The following is a 4,882-nucleotide window of genomic DNA, read 5'->3' on the forward strand; positions in this document are numbered from 1 at the left end:
CGTGATCCAATAATATCTAATTGAGAAAATTAAATTAAAGATGATTTTGTTTGCTTTAGATTTGCACTTAACTTTATAAATGAAATTAAGTGCAATTAAGTTAAGTACATTTATGTCAACATGGGACATTTTTTACAAGTCGGAACATTTTGGTTATAAAAACGTGAATTTTCCACCACAGATCAAATCCTTTTGACTTTTTAAACCACATTTTTTTGTTTTGTCTTACCTTTTTTTTATTGAAATTGATTGAAATTCTTTGTACAAACCTCATTGTGAGTGACAAACAAAGACATTATTCAGAACACATATTAGTTACCAATGTGTGTTCGGTCAAACTTTGAAAAATACGTTAAAAAAAAAAATGCTCTGAAGGCACTTCTTTTTGAAAAAAGGGGATCCGGTTTCTATCCAGCAACACAGTGAGGCGAAATAGGTGAAACAAATAAAACACCTGCCTTAACGGCGTCCGGCTGCTGCTGGTGCTTTGTGCCGTTTTTGTGAACATCGGTGAAGGCTGGTGTCATGACGTTGACAAAAAGGAATCAGCCTGAGGAGGACAAGAAAAAAAAAAACAGACACTGGATAACAACACTCCTGTTTTAAATTATTTAAAAATTGAACTCCATAGCAGTGTAAAAAATTATAATTTGAAGTGGACACTACTGTCATTTGATTGATTAATCAATTGACAGCACTAGTTTAAATATATTATTAGAAAACGTCCTTAGCATCAGCAATAAATCCCAATCTTTGGTTATTTTATTAGCTCAATATGGCGTCAAGTTGCCCCAAGCCAAAACAGCCTTTTCTAGACCTGGTCCTCACCGGCATAGAAGCACACTCACACATTAGCCTTCGTTTCGTTGGCTGGCTGAAAAACATCCTTTTCTCCGGGAAAAGGTCACACTGAGGTTTGAGTGACAGCTTTACGTCCACCGCTCGTGCTACAATCTGCGGTGGAGACGTCTTCCTGGGAAAAGGCCGGGAGCGCCGGGAAGCAATTAGCGAGCGTGAATAACGGGGCAAATCTGCCTGCCATACAACCGCTAACGGGCCTCGGTTTCCCCCCCGAGGATTTCCCCCCATGGCTACAGCGGGGCTTCTGCTAGCTCACGAATAAAACAATGCAGGGAGGAGAGGAGGCCAGAAAGATTGTTCACTCACACCTTCTTTAGTGTGGAAGAAATTCCAGATATTAATTAGAAAAAAAATATGTCGTCCATTATTTTGTTGGGAAAATATAAATGGCAAACTGTAACACATTTTACCATGAATGCACAATCCACAGAGTGAAGGCATGGTGGTGGCAGCATTATGAGGAGGGAATGCATGACATGCCTTTAATTTTTTTTTGCAAATAAAAATATATATTTTTGTTGTTAGATAATTTATCATGCCAGTTGGTTTCACTAGAGTAACCCTCGCTAAACTGGGGGGAAAAAGGCACATTTTCATGCTTAAAGCTATGGGATGCATTTTCTGCTTGCTGGGTTGTTTTTTTTCCAGGGTTCAGTTTAATCTCACGACTTTTTCCAACCAATGTTCTCCGAGGACCACGAGCTCGAGAGCCTACCTGTAATTAGAAAGGCAGAAGTGGGAGTTAATAACCATTCTGATGGTTTTCACAAACAAGTTGTCCATAAATAATGCCAGGCTTTAATTAGAAGTGTGAATACGAGTGTCGGGACCAGACAGACAGACAGCTCTCCATCATTCAGCCAGTAATTATGGTAAATAAGATGATAATTAACCGACGGCTCTTATCGACCTCGTTACCAAGCAAAGAAACGTTCAAATATTGATCTGAGAGCGGACCGGTCTCGCGGGTTTTCTCAGTGTTAGTTTGTTGTTCGCCTGATTAAAAAAGTCACTAAATCGGATTGAAGTCTTTAAGAATTTGAATTACCTCTGATAGCAGTCTTATTGTCAAAGGTATTTTTCTTGGACTAAAACTGAAAAGACATTTCAGTTTTCTAGGTGGTTCTGCCCTTTCTGGAACCTCGTCGCGGTGGAACAAAATGGCATTCTGCGAGGTGTCCTGACATTTACCTGGGTCATTCACGGCCTTTGTGCCCGTCGGCGGCCACACAAGAAGCTCTTTTAGGTGGAGTTCCGTGGACACCTGTCAATCAACCTCGCAGTGCAACACTCTGGTTTATCATTCCGCAAAGATGTCGCTGGTTTGGCGAGACGTGATACAGAATACACAGGAAAAGTATGTCTGTCTTTGGAAAGTTTAGGTTGATTTAGCCAGAAAAACGCAGCATCACAGTAGCCAATGTACAGCAGGTACAGTGCTGCACAAAAGTACTATGACACCAAATTTAAAGATGTGTATTATGAAAAAATTTTTTTTAACCTTTTTCAGCTTTACATCAATGTTTTAATGTTATTTCCTAATCAAAAACATACCTGGAGTGTTGTCTTGATTCCTTCATGCATTTTTAAGAAATCCTTTAATCACCCGTGGCAACCATTCAGCTGCGCGAGAAGCCTCCGTGAACTTAGCGCCATCTTGAGACAGCAATTAGCAAACACCTGGTGGAGCTACCATCTGCTGAACTCGTCACCTCGTTGCAACGCTGGTAAAAAAGGTGTTACAGGGTTAAAAGAGGAGCGAGGTGGGGCGTGCCGTAGGGCAGTGGTCCCCAACCACCGGGCCGCGGACCAATTGGTACCGGGCCGCGCAAGAAATAATGAACTACTTCCGGATGTTTTATTTTGAAAATCCTAAACCGGATTTTACTGGTAACTCTTGCGCGTCAAACGCGACCCATGTTTGGAGGCCTTGGTCCTCGATGCGGCGGTTGCGGGTTCGACTCCCGAACCCGACGATATTTCCCTCCTCTCCTTCCCCCTTCCTGTCAGCCTACTTTAGTATAAGGGACACTAGAGCCCACAAAAGACCCCCTGGAGGGGCAAAGAAAAAAAATAAATAAAGAGGAGCGATGTTGTGATGACTTCCTGAAGGCGGAGTTTCAGAAAGAGCAGGAGTTTCTTAAAGAGACAGAGACCCAATTTCAAGACGTCGAATTATGAAGTGAAACTTCCTTTAAGTCACATTTGACAACTGAATATAACTTACTATAAAATGATCAAACACATTAAAAATGGATTTTAAAGCACTCTGTCCATTTCCTTGCAGTGGAAACATATTTAAAGGATGTTTTAAAGTTTTGAGGTCTAAAAATACTGAGTGGTCAATAATGTAAGAGGGCTTCCCTGAAAGTGGGTTTAGAAGCTTGCAAATAGGGTTTCTAGGCTGACTTTGTAAGGAATATGTTGAATTTTACAAAGCTATATTTGCCGACAAATACCAGTACACCTAAAATTTGCAGAACATTTGCATGTTGTGGATGTTGGGGTGAGTTGAAAATTCAATTATTTGTTCACCAAAACAGAGAACAGAGAGTGTAACATTATAGGAAAAGTATGGAGGGGTCTGTGTTGTGGTTTTAGGCATACTCTGCTGCAGCAGGACATGGCTGGAACCTGAAACATAACGACCCAAAACACAGCAAGTTACCAAGGACTGGTGAACAAATGGAGGACAGAAAGTCCTGTGACTACAGGAAGCAGCTATTAGACGGTACGGTGTCCTAACTTCCTGTGATAAACGAGTTCTTAATCAAGAATAGAATATTTAATGAGCTATCCTAATTGTTTCCTGACTACAAATCAAATTCCAAATTTGAATGACTTTGTAGGAACCAGAATGGTGTGAATTATGGTGCCTGAAACACAGAATCAGTAAAGTCAGAGCTTAATGACGACTTTAAATGTCAGCGTGAAGGGTTCTGCAACAGACAGCAGATTAAAACCTCATTAACTCCCAGCCAGTCTTCAGTACCTGCAAGGAGAAAAGCACTCGGATGACAGAAGAGGATTTATCCTCAGTCAAAAGCACTTTCCTTCTTCTTTTCCTCTGTATTTTCTACCCAGAACTTGTCCTTAAAACACCTCTGAGCCTGGAGCAGGCCGTGATATTTCCCTCTGATCTTTCCCTCACACCTCGCAGAGGATTCCTCCACTCCTCCATTTTTTGTTTGGCAGCAAAAATAAAAAAACTCCCTCAGAAGGTCGGGGATCGCTCCAGGTGAAGCTTCTTCCTGTGCACTCTGACCTCTACGATGCAAACAGGGTGAACGGTGACATTTCCTCGCATTTCAATGAACCACAAATAATTCCACAGCTCAGCTTCAGCACACCCGCAGCACTTTACCTGAAACATGCAAAAGTTTTATACTTTTAGCTTATTATGATAACAATCCAGAATTAGACAAAAAAAAAAAAATCGTGATATTTTTAAAGCTTCCTCCACAGATTCAGTTCAAAAAACATGGTGTTGAACAAACCCGGTATTTGGCGCTCAGTCGCCCTCTGCTGGCTAAACGCAACACCTACAGATTCACAAGTCAAAATATGTTCAGGTTTTTTTTTTTTGTTTAGTTTTGTTTTTTTTTTTACTAATTTTTCAGTGAATATATTATACGACGATGTATTAGGGTAATAGTAAAAAAAAACAATTCCACCCAAAATATTTAGTCAAACATTTGCTAGGAAAAATTCAGAAAATTTGAGATTAATCTTAATCTAGAAAAAAAAAAACGTTGTTTCAAAAGTCAAAAATGTTAAACTTTTGAAACTGAAAAATCGGAGTTTTTTCTAGAAAATTTCTGAGATCATTGTTAAAATTTCAGAGTTTTTGGTGGAAATTTACTCCTTTTTTCCCCCCATCTTCAGTAACTAATATGTAATTGTAAATTCATAAACACAGAATGAGTGGAGAAAATCATTCATATATAAATTTTTTATACTATTAAGTCATCTAAAAAATCTGGAATTTGCATATTATGTGTATCTATTTCACCCAAAGTGA

This window comes from Xiphophorus couchianus, chromosome 24 (genome assembly GCF_001444195.1).
Source record: "Xiphophorus couchianus chromosome 24, X_couchianus-1.0, whole genome shotgun sequence".
Classification (NCBI taxonomy): Eukaryota; Metazoa; Chordata; class Actinopteri; order Cyprinodontiformes; family Poeciliidae; genus Xiphophorus; species Xiphophorus couchianus.